This window comes from Elaeis guineensis, chromosome 2 (assembly GCF_000442705.2).
Source record: "Elaeis guineensis isolate ETL-2024a chromosome 2, EG11, whole genome shotgun sequence".
Lineage (NCBI taxonomy): Eukaryota > Viridiplantae > Streptophyta > Magnoliopsida > Arecales > Arecaceae > Elaeis > Elaeis guineensis.
The window spans coordinates 96,080,842-96,099,190 of record NC_025994.2 but is presented as its reverse complement, the minus strand read 5'-3'; the positions used below and the strand labels follow the sequence as shown (position 1 = coordinate 96,099,190).

Sequence of the window (18,349 nt, the reverse complement as noted above, 5' to 3'; positions counted from 1 at the left end):
TCAATGTGAGTAAATCTTTATAACCACAGAATCGTTTTCCAACTTCAAAATGTTCCCAACTCAAGGGTTTTTCCAAACTTTGCAAAATATGATATCAAAGAATATTATTTGTTCAAATGATAATGTTCCAAAATGACAAAAATAAATTTTATAAGAAAATTTTGTAATTCTAAACCCTTCTTTCTTTTGGACTAGGTTTCAAATTTTGAAATGTGAAAATTCGAAAGTGGAGTTAATTTTAAAAGAAAATGTCCTAAAATTACAAAAACAACTCTTTGATTTGAATCATGGCATGAGTAAATTTTATGACCACAAAACAATTTTTCTTTTTTGAACATAAAATTTCTAAATTTCAAAACATGTTATTTCAAAAGAAGAGTTTAGTTATTAAAAAGAATAATACTTTAATTTTCAAAACAAAAAATGAAGGTCACAAAACTTTATGGTTTGAAAACTTTTTTTGAAATTTTAAACCTTTTTGAATTTCGAAACTTTAAATCAAGTTTAGTTATTGAAACAAAAACATCCATAAACCACAAAAGGTGCTATTTTATGAATATGGCCCACATAAATTTTTTACAACTAGGAAAGCATTTTCTGAGTTTGCAAATTGTTTCCAATTGGACCATATATGTTAAAACGAGAATGTCCCTACATCACAAACATATTTCTTTTAGTCAGCATAAAAATATTTTTTCAACAATTTCAAAAGTTGAGTTTAGTTTTCAAAAGAAGAATGATCATAGATTAAAAAAATATTAGTTGATACAAAATCATGACACAGAAAACCTTTGTGATTCCAGAAGAGGAGCTTGTTAAAATGAGAACATTCCAAAACAGCAAAACCTCATTTTTGAAATAAAATGGGATGAGAAATCTTTATAATTGAAATGTCCAATTTCAAAATGGAGTTAGTTTGCAAAAGGAGTGTTTTCTAATTACAAAAACACCTTTTCAATACAAATCATAACGTGACACCTATAAGTGTGAAAACTTTTTTCGAACTTAAAATTTTTAAATATCAAAACATGACAAAACTATGAGGAAAGTTTGGCTGTCAAAAGGAGAATGCTCAAATTTTTTAAATAAAAAATGAAGGTCAGAAAATTTTTTCTAATTAGAAACTTGATTCAAACAAAATTTTTGAATCTTAATACATATGGCTGTTTAAGGAACTTAGTCAATGCAAGGAAACATCTATAACTATGATACTATTTTCAAAACTCAACATTTTTTAATTTTGCAAATTATAATTCCAAAGAAGTATTTTATTCGTCAAAATAAAAATGTTCCTATTTTGAATTTCCCAGCCCAATATCACAATTATGAAATTTAGCTTTTAAAAGGAGAATGTTCACGCATTACAAAAACACATTTTGATATAAATCATAACATGGGAAAACCTAATGATTACAAAGCCTTCTTTTGAACTGGAAAATTGTTGACTCTTAAAACAAGCAATTTGTAAACAGGTGCTTAGTTGTTAAAAGATGAAACAGAAAAATAAAGGTCAAATAACTTTATTGTTACAAAACATTCTTTTGAACCTACATTGTTTAAATTCCAAAGTTCCAATATTATAGATGCAGTTTGCTAGCTATAACAATAAATGAATGCCTTTCTGAAGTATCATTTTAATGTCAAAGGACATTGTAACAATAATGCGCCATGAGTCAAAAATCTAATAAAGAAACAGGAATTTGTGAAGTATACATGCAAACAGTGATTTTGGAGAAGTACGCAACAAATCATATTGACTGGGTATATATGCAACCAAAAAACCAAAAATAAAGGTCAAAAAACTTTATAATTCGAAAACCTCATTTCAAACTATTTTTTTTTTTTATTTTGGAACTTAATTTTCAGAAGTGTAAAATAGTTGTTGAGATGAGAATATTAATAAACCATAAAAGATCCATTTTATGATAAAATTTTGTCAATGTCAGTAAATCTTTATAACCACAAAACTATTTTCCAACTTCAAAATGTTCCAAAATCAAAAGTTTTTCCAAACTTTGCAAAATATGATTTCAAAGAAGATTATTTGTTCAAATGATAATGTTCCAAAATGATAAAAAAATATTTTTTATGAGAAAATTTAGTAATTCTAAACCCTTCTTTTGGACTAAGTTTCAAATTTTAAAATGTCAAAATTGAAAAATGGTGTTAATTTTTGAAAAAATGTCCAAAAACTACTTTTTGATTCCAATCATGGTATGAGTAAATTTATAACCTCAAAACATTTTTTTTTAACATAAAATTTCAAAACACATTATTTCAAAAGAAGAGCTTAGTTATTAAAAAGAATGATGCTTTAATTTTCAAAACAAAAAATGAAGGTCAGAAACTTTCAGTCGGTAGAGAAGTTGAACAATTTAAAATATCTCCTTAGCGATGTGTCCCCCCAAGAGCTCGTGATCCCATTCTCCACATGTCCTTATATCAACTTAGTTATAAATCCTCCATTCTCTAATCCATTGGAGAAGACTTTTCATCCTATTGTCAAGTCTCCAGTGTAGCATATGATTTTGGTTATTGTAGTGGAATCCTCACCCAAGATTTTATCTCATTATTTCACTAAAATCGCTCCATACAAGGGGGAAAAAAGAATCTAGCCACAATAATTCGCTCTTTAATGCACCAATTGCTATGCCATATCACCAAATCACATCCAGACTTAGGAAAGTACCAACTGAGATCAAATCATTCAGGTCAAGAGGAAGAAAAAAGCATATTCATCTGCATACTAGAAACTGAAAAACATCCTATCAATCTTACATATCTTGTGTGGAACCAATAACATGGGTGTATTATTGACAAATTATCAGCAGAAATCAACAAGCATGGCATCAAGAACCCCTTCTAGTAGGTTGAGTTAATTACGATGAGTTCACTTAAATTACAATAGGTAACAATCAAGATGAATTGAGACAACTGAAGCATTCTGCAGAAACTGATAACTGATAAATATGCGTATCTATCATGCATTGGATATAAGAATTCCTTCTAGCAGGTTAAGTTAAATTACAATAGGTAATAATCAAGTTGCAATTAAGATAATTGAAGCATTCTGTAGAAACTGATAACTGATCAATTTGAGCATGTACGGGGCATTGGATATAACACAGATGGCAATAGAATAGATTATACCACTGTCAAAGCTCCAAAACGCTCCACACCTCCTGTCCAGGCGGTTTCTTCAGTTTCACTATTCCACAGCGGAGGACGGAAAAATCAATCTTGGGGAAGACATCACATCTAAACAACAATACATGTCAGAGTTAAGGAATTACACATTGTATAATACACTTCAACAAACTTTGTGAGTAAAAGATGGCAAATCTATGGCTTTCTTTACCAAGAAACAAACCCAACGACTTCTAATCTATTCTCTAACGTCTTTAAGAAATATGGAACCATGAAATCCACATCCAATTCCACGCAAATAGAAGATGTGAGCAATAGATTCAAAGAAGATGAAAACACTTTAGGGTTCTTAATCATTCTATTTAAAAAAAAAAACAAGAAATTGTTTTTCTTTTTTTACATTAAAAAGAGTAAAGACAGAGACTAGCTAATCTCAGATGCAAATCAATGATCAAGAAGCGAAATATTTTATATATAATGCTAGCGTCATACATAGTAAATCAGGAATTCTACACTGCATACCAACTTGAACCTAATAATGGGAAAAAGATGACATACTTGTGGTTCTCTTCCCCAAAAATTTTAAAAAACAATAGAAAATAAAAGAAACTCAATGACTTCTGAACTACCCTCTAATGTCTTTAAGAAATATGAAACCAACCCCCATCCAATTGCATGCAAATAGAAGATGAGATCAAATAGAGTCAAAGAAGACGAAAACTCTAAGGTTATTGATCATGCTATTAAAAAAGAAAAGAAAAGAACAAAGTACCAAAACAAAGGAATTTTCTTGACGATTAAACAAAGAAAAGATGAAGATTAGCAAACATTATATGCAAATCAATGATCAAGAAGCAAAAACCCCTCTTAAATTCGAATAACACAAGATGCTAACTATGTGGCAGGAGGAGGGGAGAATCGAACCCAGCCATGGGGTCATGAAACACAAGAAATCAAGAATTCATCAGACAATGCACGAAAAAAGCATCAAGAATCCATATCAATGAAGAAGACCGTGAAAGAAAGAGAAGATCGGGAGGAAAGAAAGAAATAAACCAGAACGAAACCCTAGATATCTTACCAGATTCGGTTTACATTCCCAAGGAAGAGGGATTAGAGGACGGCTGATCTCGTCTCCGATCAAAGTCGGCGGAGTAGGGATGACGCTTTCTTCGATCAGCAGCCCGAATGGAAAAGAGACGACGCCTTCCGCCTTCAAAGCCAGCCACCTTAACGGAGAAGAGACCACGCCTTCTGCGTCCGCCTCCCATCCGCTGCAGAAAAGGACGAGAAATGCGAGGGGTAGATTCAGTGATCCATTGAACGATAACGGGAGAGGGGCTACTTATATGGGGCATGGCGTTGGAGACAACGGGGGGAGAGAGAGAGAGAGCGAGCGAGCGAAAATAAGCCGTCCGGTTGCGTCAAAAGGACACATAAGCCATGGGGCCGGCCCTTTATAAGGTGCAGAGGCGGTGTAGACGAGCGCGTAGGATTGAGGCGAATATTATCGTCCACGTGGATCCATCTCATCCGTTATTTACGTCGTGATAGACAAAATGCGATGCAGATTCTTGACGCTGTAAAGTACCGGTGTGATGCGAATGCCATAAAACCAAATCTTATGGCAAGTTACACGGGACCCACCTTTCCAGTTGGATCCGAGTTGAATAGCTCCTGGCTTGCTGGGTGTAAAATTCTGGATCAATGCTTTTTCTTTTTACTTTTTGTTCATGATGCTTTAATTTTCCAAACAAAAAAAATAAAATTTAAAAATTTATAATAAAATCAATCCAATCCAATAGATATGCATCGTATCTAAATTCGATCAAATCCAAAAAATAAAATTTAATCAAATTTAAATTTAAATTTAGATAAAATCCAAAAACTATAGTACAGATATGGATAGAGTATGGATAGTACTGTTTTCTATCCAAATCCGAATCCGATCCAAACCTACGGATATAGATAATATTTGAATCCATATCCGAATATATATGTTTATAATTCTGTTTTGGTTAATAATATGTATAAAATTATTTTGATTATTTATATGTCCTATATTAAATTATAATTCTATTTCTATGTTTGATTTCTATAAATTTGAATTTATAAATTATATTCTATGTTGAATTGATAATTTTATTTTGATTGATAATATGTATAAAATTATTTTGATTGTTTATTTTTTTTTTTTGTATGGAATAGATACGAGATGGGTATGGATTGAGTATGAAAAAATAGATTACCCATGGATATCCCGAATCCATTGGGTATGAAAATGATTGTCTCTTTTCTTATCCGATCGGGTATCAGATAAGATTTGTATATAGAATATTAAATTCAAATTTTTGAATGGATAGTACAATATCCATCCAAACCCTACCTATTGTCATTCTTAAAAACTTTCAATCAGTAGAGGAGTTGAACATTTTAAAATATCTCCTTAGCCATGTGTCCCGCAAGAGCTAGCGATCTCATTCTTGTCCCTATATCAACTCAGCTATAAATCCTCCATTCTCGAATCCATTGGAGAAGACCTTTCATCCTATCGTCAAGTCTCAAAGTGTAGCATATGATTTTGGTTATTGTAGTGGAATCCTCACCAAAGATTTTATCTCATTAATTCACTAAAACCGCTCCATACAAGGGAAAAAAAGAATCTAACCACAATAACTCGCTCTTTAATGCACCAATTGCTATGCTATATCACCAAATCCCATCTAGACTTAGGAAAGTACCAACTGAGATCAAATCATTCAGGTCAAGGGGAAGAAAAAAAGCATATTCATCTGTATACCAGAAACTGAAAAACATCCTATCAATCTTGCACATCTTGTTTGGAACCAATAACATGCATGTATTATTGACAAACTATCTGCACAAATCAACAAGCATGACATCAAGAACCCCTCTAGTAGGTTGAGCTAATTACAATGGGTTCACTTAAATTACAATAGGCAACAATCAAGATGAACTGAGACAACTGAAGCATTGTGCAGAAACTGATAACTGATAAATATGTGCATCTAAAACCTCAAAAAAGATAAATATGTGTATCTACCAGGCATTGGACATAAGAATTCCTTCTAGCAGGTTAAGTTAAATTACAATAGGTAACAATCAAGTTGCAATTAAGATAATTGAAGCATTCTGCAGAAACTGATAACTGATCAATTTGAGCATGTACTAGGCATTGGATATAACACAGAGGGCAATAGAATAGATTATACCACCGTCAAAGCTCCAAAACGCCCCAAGAAGCACCAAACAGAGTCCAAGAACCGACTTGACATGAAAACCAACACCTCCTGTCCAGGTGGTTTCTTCCGTTTCAGTATTCCATACACCGGAGGAGGGAAATCAATCTTGGGGAAGATATCACATCTAAACAACAGTAAATTTCAGAATTAAGTAATTCCACGTTGTATAATACACTTCAACCAACATTGCGGGGAAAAGAGGGCAAATCTATGGCTTTCTTTACCAAGAAACAAATCCAACGACTTCTAATCTATTCTCTAACGTCTTTAAGAAATATCGAACCATGAAATCCACATCCAATTCCACGCAAATAGAGGATGAGAGCAATAGATTCAAAGAAGATGAAAACACTCTAGGGTTCTTAATCATTCTATTTAAAAAATAAATAAATAACAAGAATTTATTTTTTTTTTTACATTAAACAGAGTAAAGACGGAGACCCACTAATCTTAGATGCAAATCAATAATCAAGAAGCGTAATACTTTATAAATAATGCTAGCGTCAAACAAAGTGAATCAGGAATTCTACACCGCATACCAACTTTAACCCACATCCAATTCCATGCAAATAGAAGATGAGATCAAATAGAGTCAAAGAAGACGAAAACTCTAGGGTCATTGATCATACTATTAAAAAAGAAAAGAACCAACTAACAAAACAAAGGAATTTTCTTGAAGGTTAAACAAAGAAAAGATGAAGATTAGCAAACATTATATGAAAATCAATGATCAAGGAGCAAAAACCCCTCTTAAGTTCCAACAAACCCAAGATGCTAACTATGTGACGCGGGGGGAGGGGGGGGGCGCGCGCGCAGCAATCGAGCTCAGCCATGAAGTCATAAAACACAAGAAATCAAGAACTCATCAGATAATGAACGAAAAGCATCAAGAATCCATATCAATCAAGAAGACCATGAAAGAAAAAGAAGATCGGGAGGAAAGGAATAAATAAGCTAGAACAAAACCCTAGATATCTTACCAGATTCGGTTTGCATTCCCGAGGAGGAGGGATTAGAGGATGGCTGGTCCCGTCTCCGATCAAAGTCGCCGGAGTACGGATGACTTTTTTCGATCAGCAGCAGAAACGGAGAAGAGACGACGCCTTCCCCCATCAAAGCCAGCCGCCTGAACGGAGAAGAGACGACGCCTTCCGCGTCCGCCTCCGAAGGACGAGAAATGCGAGCGGTAGAGTCAGTGATCCATTGAACGATAACGGGAGAGGGGGTATTTATACGGGGCATGGCGGTTGGAGAAGAGAGAGCAAAAATAAGCCGGGGGTTGCATCAAAGAGGGAAATAAGCCATGGGGCCGGCTTTTTAGTTTTTATAACGTGTGGACGCGGTGTAAACGAGCGCGTAGAATTGAGGCGAATATTATCGTCCACGTGGATCCATCTGATCCGTCATTTAAGTCGTGATAGACAAAATGCGATGCAGATTCTTAGACGCTGTAACGTACCCGTGAGATGCGAAAGTCATAAAACCAAACCCTATGATTTGGAAAGTTGTACGGGACCCACTTTGCAGTTGGACACGAGTTGAATGATTCTTGACTCGCTGGGTGTATACTTTTGGATCAAGATTTTTTGTTTCGTTTTTTTTGTCCGGATAGGATACATCCACTTTAAAAAAAATATTTGATTTAGAAGAGTGATGTAAAATAGATAATTTTTATTTTAATTATTTGATTGAAAAAAATTATATTTCAATTCTGATTTTAAGATGAAATGAAAATGGATCAATGTATATAGAACTCAATTCCTACTCTTCTTTATGAATTTAATTTTTCATCCTAATTTCGATTCTGATTTCGATTTCGATCGTGAACAAAACGCTTCGGAGGATTTGACCATTCCGATTCTGATTCCAAACCATTCCGATCCCCATTCTCTTTCTGATTCTGATTACGAACCAAACGTCCCCTAAAAATCTATTTAGATGATTGGATCCTAAATATTATAGATTGGACCAGTATGATCATCAAAAAATATTGAATTACAGAATAAACTTAGTTCATGTCTACAACTCTATAACTATAACCATACAACAATATTTTTTATATGGGCTTACCAAAATCTCATTGGGAAAAAAATTATCTCAATAGATTATTTTTTTCTCCCTATGAGATTCAAGCCAATCTATTCTAAAGGGGTGTTTGGTTGGAAGAAGTGGAAATCTGGAATCGGAATCGGAATGGATGACTCCTATTTCAACTGTTTGGTTGGGAGGAGTCCCATTTCAATTTTAATTCTAAAGTGGAATAGAAATGGCTCAATTTATATAAAACTCAATCCCTACTCGCCTCTATGGATTCAAATTTTCATTCCAATTTCGATTTTGATCACGAACCAAATGCTTCGGAGGATTTGGCTATTCCGATTCTAATTCCAAGCCGTTCCAATTCGTATTTCCATTCCGATTTCGATGACGAACTAAACACCCCCTAAAGTTCTTTGACTATTGGGAATATTAGCCTAATTCAAACTTCTTTTTTCTAGTTGTACTAATCTAAATTCATGAATCCCATAGAATTTTTGGATTTGACATCCAGAGGGTGTTTGGTTTGTAACCGAAATCAGAATGGGAATGAAAATCGGAATGGCTTGGAATCAGAATCGGAATGACTAAATCTTCCGAAGCATTTGGTTCGTGACCGAAATCGAAATTGAAATAAAAATTTGAATCTACAGAGAAGAATAGGGATTGAGTTCTATATAGATTGAGCCATTCCCATTCCATCCTAAAATCAAAATCGAAATAGGGCTCCTCCCAACCAAATGGTTGGAATGGGAGTCACCCATTCCGATTTCGATTCCAGCCTCCATTCCTCCCAACCAAACACCTTCCCTCCAAATAGATCCTAAAAATTTTTAAAAGAAGAAGAAGAGATACTTATAAACCAAAAAAAAGTCAGTCAGATATATTGTACGGAAAAAAGAAAGTTAACCATGGGAGGTCATTTTGTTTCAATAAGAACTCCATAGAAGTTGACATCTACGTTGGATTTTTGCTTTTAATTTTTTTTTCCAACTTTTGATTTACTTATTCAAAAGCATAATTCTAGAATGAAGTATTTTCTTGCCTCTTCTTTGAACATAAATTTGGGGCATACAATACTTTAACTACTTTGCAATGATGATATTGGATGCAATTCATCTCTCAAAAGCATTGCCAGTCCCATATATTCAATCGAGCTGTTAGAGGTAGTCTTCACATGCGCTACCGTTTGACGTGTAAAACTAATTAAACTTGTGGCCGTAATGTTACTTAGGGGTTATTTGTCTATTGCTTTTAAGCATGTGTATTTAGTATAGCTTTTCATAAATCGTAGACAGGGTCAAGTAGGATCAAATTATGGATCATAACATTTTTTTTCAAAATCTCTAAACGATATGAAAATATTACAAAATTAAAAATCAATAATAAGAAATAAAAATAAGAAAATTCAATTATAATGGAGAAACATGCCGTTTATCATAATTATGCGGTAGCATTTAGCATGTAAAAGAAAGAAAAAAGCTTTGAGTTTCCTTGAAATAAGAACACACGGTCGGGCAAGTTCCCCACAAAAATCTTTGTTCATTCTACTTCCTATTAGACTCCTTTCCTTCTTTTACAAGAACTCTTTCATATTAAATAAAGGCCCAACTTCTTAATATTCCATAACCATATATGGATTACAATTGTAAATAGATATTGATAGATTATTATTTTGAGAAAGCCAGTTGGTTATTTATTTTTATTTCAATTTATTGAGATAATTCAGTCTGCTTCCCCGATTCACAGTCGGTCAATCGGATATCTATCGATCATGGACGATAAACCATCAAAGCCACATCACAGAACGAGTTCCGCCTTAATTACAATACATCATCTGACTTTCAATCGGTTTGATAGGCACAGATCTCCGACTATCAATCAGTAAGCCAACCAACAATCCGCTATTCTCAACTTCTCTAACAAATACAATTCAACTATGGCAACTTAATCGACTCATAACTGAAGACCATCGACATATCAGAGTTACCGACCGATGGTCATTCGGATTTCTATAATTATCGATATATAGTCGACACACTCAAACTACCGATATAAAGTCGGTATACCAACAATCGTCAGCATAAAAAGCGCATAATGATCGCATACCATGATCAATAGTGGGTATAACCGTCCATCTCATGATCACATAGTGCCGAAATAAGTGGAACCCATGTGCCTAACCATTACAAACAGTTACCAACAACTCATCTATAAAAAGGAGGTAAATGAACAGCATTGGTAAGATATTTCTGAGCTAATACTTTGCCACTCTAAAAATTTTATCTGCTGTTCATCACTCTCCACTGATTTAAGCATCGAAGAATTTTCGTCGGATAGAATTCCAATCAGCATGAACTTTTTTTGCGGATGTTCTTCTCCGACAACGGACGCAATAAAAGATTGGTCACAACACAATTTAAATTCAAATAGAACTCTTTAAAAGAAAGATAAATTAATAAATCAATTTTGCATTCTAATAGAACTCTTTTAGAAAGAAAATACATCCAAAATTTAAATCAGTAAAATAAAACTACCTTCCCTCTCCGTGTAAAATAGGATTGTGCAGAGCCTTTTCACACATGAAATAGGTTTCTACCTTGTTTGAATGAGCTCCCAGACTTGAGGATGATTCTGCCACCACAGTGATCTGATTATAGAACTGTATTTATGGAGGACTCACTCGTTCCCTTCTGCATGGCATTGCAATCTTGTTAGAGAAATGCTCAGCTCGATCTGACCATCAGGCATGTTTTTCGGAAGACGAATACTATGGCTGACTGAGTAGTAACTTACGTTGTTAAGCATTAAAAAGCTCCCAAACCATATTTTATTTGGATCAAATGATCTTGTGGACCTGATGATCCATGATCTAGGTCGCATGATCGAAAATTGGATCATCTGCTCTTTCCCAATCCATGGGTGCCTTGGGAACTTCTTTTGTTTTGGAACACCTAATGTAGTTTACCAAGGCCATTTCTCTTGGATTTTTCATGCTATGTTGTGAAACAAAATGATCACGAAGTTCTACAGTTTGGTATCTTCTTTATTCGTTTAACATTCTTAGAAAAGAATTATTATTCTAAAGCATGAGGCTTAGGACACTAGCACGGCTTATAATGAGATAACGTATTGCTGAGGTTTTACGCTTTATACTGTAAATTGAAGATGGGACTCATGGTGAGCTTACGAATGACCGACAAAGAGAAGTCATTTGTTGTCATTAGTATGGTTATAATCCAGATAAAATGATACTGATTTTGCATAAGTACTCAGCTGCCATAATCATTTTACTTGTAAATTAAGCCAAGCCCAGACTAAAAGAGTTGGGGGTTAAATTTTACAATATACATTATGGCTATTCCAATTTCCATGAATGAAGTCCCACACTATTTTCAAACCAACAGATGATTTAATCATTTTTAACTCAATTTGGAATTTGAGGTGGCTACAGGCTTCTTATATTTAGAGGTTTTATACCTTCTGTGTGTTGCTTTTTTAGTTGGCACACATCTTAGTGCATGTCCTCGTGTGACATATTTTTTTGTTCTTCTCCAGGGAAAAAAAACGATTTTTTCAAGAAATACATTAGTACCTTTTTTATCAGTTAACAGCCGGAAGAATTTTTGTGTGAGCACTCCATGTTTATTATGTCTTACAACATTATAAGGTTATGGTCCCTGAGTTTAAATTACATATATTTGAGGAAATATTTTGCTCCATTCCATGCTGCTAGGTCAGCTAAATGCTTATTGTATCGGCTAACCAGTTGGTAGTTTGATTTCCCTACGAAAGAATGCGTCTCTGTGGTTATTTATGTGAATCGTAAGTGTTGTTTGCATCGAATGTGGTGGTTTGCTACCGTCTATGCTTTTCTTCTAGAACAAAAGTATCCAATTTTATGTTAAAAGAATTTTGGCACAACAGGAGAAGAAATCATGACTCATTTGGTTGACGAGAAGTGGAGAGGGGAAGAGATAATTTTTGAAAAGTAGAGAAGAGATTCCTTATTTGATTGAAGTTTTAAGAAGAGAGAGAGTGAAAAAAAATTCTTTCTCTGAGAAGTCACTTCTCACATTTTATAGGAAGTAAAAATCTACGAGAAATGTGGGTTTTGGTACTTCCTATAGAATAGAAAGTAGTGATACTTTTTTCTTTTTCAAAATATCATTTTAAGATCTATGGTTAAGATTTTACAAAATATCAATAAATGGTTAGGATGAAATACTGAATAGTGATATAATATTATATTAATATTATAATATTTATTATTAATATTATTTTAATATTTATATTAATATAATATTTTTATTAATATTAATATAATAATATTTAAATTAATATAATATTAATACATGTTTGTATTATATTAACACAATAAATTATTATGGTCAAACGTTAAATAATAATATATTAACATTATATTAATATTAATATTATATTTATATTTATATAAATATAATATAAATATTTATATAAATATTTATATTAATATAATATAATATTTATATTTATATAAAATTTAGGAGAAAAAAGTATGGCCTTATATCTATTAAGGTATAATAGATATTTTACACAGTTTTTTCAAGAACATGGATGCTCAACCAAATATGAACTACTCTGCAATAAGTCATTTTTCATGATCAATGAAATATACCAAAATTTTATTCTCAACAAAAATTATTTTTTGAAAAGAATTTTTTTTTAATAAATCAAATGAGTTCTCAACGTGTAGCAACTTTGTTCAACTTTCTTTATTTTTTTAGCAAATAATTTTGCTCAAACTTAAATCACAGTACCTCCTTGCGGTGCGAAATCTTAAAACAATATTTTGGTAGTTTGCTGGTTGGCGTTGCTCTAGAATTGCAGGGATCATGCTAAAGCCTCCTAAACCCTTGTTGGCAAGCCTACTTGTAGTCCTGTGTTTGATGGTAGGCCGGTTCATCTCTTCATGTAAAAGCAATGTGCAGCAACCCACGTACACACTAAAAGGAGATTTGCCATTCTAACCACTAATTATTTCAATTCAGAATCTTGGTGTTACGATCAAAAGCATGTGGTTCGATACGTGAGATATTATCCATTTTGATCTATAGACTTTACAGTTTAGGAAGGATGGTCCACATAGCAGAGTCTTGTGTACGGACTCCCATAGTCCGAAGGAGGTGCATAGGCCCCATGGTGGGTGCCAATATTACGGTTAAAGGCTCAGGGTTCGACACGAAGATATTATCTGCTCGGCCTATGGATTTTATGATTTTATCTTTTAAAAAACGCCTCACGTAGAAAAGATGGTCCCCTCCTATATAAACCAGAGTTCTTCTTGACTTACAATCAATGTGAGACAAATGAAATCCCTATTTTACACTACAATATCTAAAGTCTTCACTATGTATTATGCCTTTCACTTCTTATCTTCCCTTTTTTTTTTTCTCTCTCTCTTAAGCATTTCATGCCTGTGTCGGCTCTTTTTTCAGTTAAAAAGCAATGCCGGGGGCCTGCGAACAATCTCTAAACTATAGGTGCATGTCTTAAGTGTTTGACTTGCAGACTAGTCTGCGTCCTCAGACATTAAGATTAAAACACAATTAGCAAAGCAGATCTACTGTTTTAAAAGTTCAGATTACATTTTAAAAAACTTAATTAATGTTTACGATAATGCAACTTGGCTTGAAGACTTTTTAATTTATTGTATAGGCAGAGATTTAATAGCTTCAACATTCCAAAACCACTAATGACCTTAATTTTCTTTTTCCTTGATTTAATACAGATCCTTGCAGGCATTTGAATTAGATGAAATATTTTTTTTATTTGGAAAACATTTTTGGGTCTCTCTTCAACTCTCTCCCTCTGTTTTGCATTACTTGTTTGGAAAAGCAAGCCCCTTCAACATGCTATGTCCAGGAGCAGCATATTTTGTATCTGCATTCATCTACTACCATCCACAGCCTGGTCAACAAGTGCTGCTCCTATATTGGAGACCAGCCTCAGTGGCAAAGAGGCTTGAAAGACCAACTAAAGAGGTTGGACAAGAATCTTTCATTGATTAGAGGTGTTATAGACTATGCTGAGAGGAGGAAGATCATGAATGATGACCTCCAATTGTGGCTACCGGAGATCAAAGATGCTGCTTTGATGCTGAAGATGTGCTCGACAAGTTTGAATATAAAATCTTTCAAGAAAAAGTTTGCAGCCAACAGCATGCAAGTTTCTACATTTCTCTGCAGAATTTTGCCACCCACGAACTATAGCAAAACGACTAGTTTTCGCTGATGAACACCTTAATGAGTTTTTTTTGATGGAAGATGACACATTAATGAGTTAAAAGGAGATTGTTGAGAGATGTGATCGGATTGCTTCTGCTGTCAGGGATTTCCTAAGACCTGTAGAGCTGCATGATAAGGGCATGAAGCATCAAACTGAGATCATGAATCATCGTGAGACTAGCTCCTCTGTAACTGAACCAAATGTGTTCGAGAGAGAGAGACCACGTGGCAAACTTGTTGATCCATGCAGCTGATGAACGTAAGTTAAAAGGGATGTTTTTGTTCTTCCTGTCATTGGCACGCATGGGTGGTGTGAGAAAGACGACTCTTTCTCAGTATGTGTACAATAATATCATAGTGGAGATGTAATTTGATATCAGGATTTAGGTTTATGTATCTAACAATTTTGATGTGCCCAATAATAATATGGGTATTTAATTATCGATCTCTCAATTGATGCCGCTATAACAAAATCTCTTCATTGACCAAAATTGTAACTCCTGGTCCCTACTTACTGTGATCCAATAGTTTTGGCGTGAGATGACTTTAAATAATACCCAAAATATCCTTTCAAACCCCAAACCCCATCAGATAGCCAAAAAAAAAAAAAAAAGAAGACAAGACGAAAGAAGACTCCCAGCGGGTGCCGCGCCCGAACCCTATCTTCCTCTCTCCGGTCTGCCCTCCCCTCTCCAACGACCGCCCACGACGGCCTCCCCTCGCCGGTCCCCTTCCCTCCCCGATGCTTGAAACCCCTCGTTTCCTCTCTGACGACCGCCTGAGACAGCCCCCCTTCCTGGCGACCGCCCATGACGGCCTCTCTTGCCAGCCTGCAACGCAACGGCCCTCCCTCCCCGGTGCTAGAAACCACTCTTCCCCTTCATGGCGACCATCCGCGACAGCCTCCCCTCGCCAACCCATCCGTGCGGCCTCCCCTCACCGTGCTCTCCATTGTCATCGGCATCGACCTTCGTCAGTCTACAAAGAGGACCATGTGTAACACCCCGGTCCAGAATCAGCCACAGCCAATAAAAAAAAAAAAATAGAGGAGGAGGAAGATTCCTAGCCAGAGTCTTCTTCCTTCACAATTCCGGCAAAATCGGACTCAAAGAGTCCGGCTAGGGTAGGAAACCTCCAGTATAAAGATCCCCCGTCCTCTCTTAAAAAATTACAACAAAAATTTTGAGAAAAATCGAGGGATTTGAGAAATTTTCTCAAAGGTTACCGTGGGTGGTTGATCAGAAGAAAGGGGGTCGTCGGAGCTTTCTTTGGACGGCGGAACAAGGTATTCCTCTTCTCCTTTTTATTCTCCAGTCATCGGTGTTTTTGGGAAGCCGGCGAGGTGCCGGTTCGGGCTCAAACAGGGATACCCTGTTTGTGTGATCTTTTTCCTTTTCTGCCGCCGGCAACAGGGACGGTGGCACTGCCACCGACAGGGTAGCACCGCCGGCATCAGGACGTTGCCGGAAAGGGTGGCCGGAGGTGGCTCACCTGGCCGGATATGGGGGAGGCGCTCGGAAAGAGCGCGGGTTCTCTGTTTTTGACCGCGGGAAGAAGGAAGAAGAAGAAGAAAAGAAAAAGGGAAAAGAAAAGAAAAGAAAAAGGAAAAAAAAAGAAAGAAAAAGAGAAAGAAGAAAAAGAAAAAAAATAAAGAAAAATAAAAATAGAAGAAGAAGAAGAAGAAGAGAGAGAAATATTCTCTCTCTCCTCTCCCTCCTTTCTCTCTCTTTTTTCTCTCCTCTCTCTACCTTCTCTCTCTACATTTTCTCTCTCTAGATTCTCTCTCTAGACTTTTCTCTCTCTTTACGGATTTTATCTCTCTAGGATCTTTTCTTCCTCTCTGATTGCATCATGAACCCTAGAATAAACTTGAGGATGAAAATAAGATGATTTGAGATTGCTCCGAAATTCGTGCGGTAGATCTGATTCCAGTCTGATTCTATTCAAAATTATAACACTTGATTCATATTGAGTCATCCTGATAGGACCTCTGATGGTCTCGACCATGATTGCCTCATCGAAAAGATACGAAGATTCTCTCTCCACTTTCTCTCTCTAGAATTTTCTCTCTCTTCATGGATTTTCTCTCTCTAGAAGTCTTATGGATCAGTGGAGGATCCTGATACATAGACAAATCCTAATTTTGATTAATTCTAAGAGAGATCCTCGATCTGTGTTATTAGGATCGATTATCGATAATTTTCTCTATATATGATTTTTATATTTGATCAGGGTTATGAAGAGATGATTGTCTGCATATGATATCGAATGGAATATTTTGTTAAAGAAATTCATAAATAAAAGAAGAACATTGATTTCTGTGCTTGGATCAGTCATCGGTAAAGGTAAGAATCCCTGTACATGATCACTATTATATATATGCTATTTTACTGTTGGTTTTGCATCATTGGTTTTGCATCGTCGGATTTGAGATCGATGAATTTATTATACCTGAGATACTGTTATTTGATTTTGAGCATGAGTATGTTATGTCAATATATATGTATCAGAGATTGATGGCATGATTATATGGATATGACATATCTGAATTGATCATAATGCAAGTCAGAATTGATTTGATGAAATCAACACATAATGATTTAATGAAAAGAAAGAGATATATGGTATGGACTAGCCTTGTCATGTGGGACAGCCCGCCAGGAGCTTATGCCTGGGACAGCCCCCACTGGCTTACAGGTGGATCAGCCGGCCAGGAGCTCATGCCTGGGACAGCCCGCTAGGAGCTTATGCCTGGGACAGCCTCTCACGGGCTTTGGTACGTGGGACAGCCGGCCAGGAGCTCATCCTGGGACAGTCTTGAAAGACTTTTTAAATGGATTCGATCCGGATAATGACTGAGGTATAGACTTGGATAGTCCAGAGCCAGAAGGAAACTATTAAAAATCATGTGATTATGAAAGGAGAAATGAAAGATAAGACATGAAATAATTGTTGAACAAAAGTATTTTACCTGTTAACATATGATGATGCATCTATTTTGACAAGACAGAAAATTTATGAATGTTTGCATTATTTTGGACATTGAACATGAGATTTTATATTTTATTGCCTATTCTTTATTTTCAGACTATATTACTATATCAGTGTGATATGGGAATTCTTACTGGGCTGTAAAGCTCACACCCCTTTATCTTTCTTTTCTTCTCAGAGTTACAAGAAGTCCATGGTTGGCTATGGTATGGATTTGTGAGTGAGCGGATGCATAGATAGAGTATCGTTGATACTTGATCAGAGGATTGAAGGAATGTTAATTGTAATTATACAAAATTTTATGAATTATTGTTGAAATTAATTGTTATGGATGTTAAGGTTGTAATGATTTATTTTGGCCTTGCATATTCTTTAGGGCTTGCTTTAAGGAGTGTGCGGCCATCACATATCCGACCCGGGTGTTGGGTTCGGGGCGTGACAGAATGGTATCAGAGCTTAGGATATGATCATTAGGGATTATGATATAAGTGATTAGAATATTACAGAGTGATATCAGAGCTTAGATTATGATCATTGGAGATTACGATATAAATGATTTGGATGTGATAGAATAATATCAAAGCTTAGGTTTAAGATCACTAGAGATTATGAAGAGATATTAAAACTTTATGTAAGATCAGTAGG

At 35.2% G+C, this 18,349-nt stretch overlaps 1 long non-coding RNA gene across 4 annotated transcripts in view; it reads right to left on the bottom strand.

Annotated features, from left to right (window-relative positions):
• Positions 1 to 7,669, bottom strand: part of LOC105051666 (uncharacterized) — a 31,815-nt gene extending 24,146 nt beyond the window's left edge. The window contains exons 1-4 of one of the 4 annotated variants that reach the window (XR_003802005.2): positions 7,391 to 7,669; positions 6,381 to 6,534; positions 4,229 to 4,421; positions 3,151 to 3,258 (exon numbers count right to left, since the gene is read on the bottom strand). This is a non-coding gene — a long non-coding RNA (uncharacterized lncRNA). Of the gene's footprint in view, positions 1 to 3,150; positions 3,259 to 4,228; positions 5,247 to 6,380; positions 6,535 to 7,390 lie in introns of those variants that run through there. The other 3 variants (XR_012138793.1, XR_012138794.1, XR_833250.3) reach the window with 3 other exon arrangements.
• Positions 7,670 to 18,349: the final 10,680 nt, after the last annotated feature.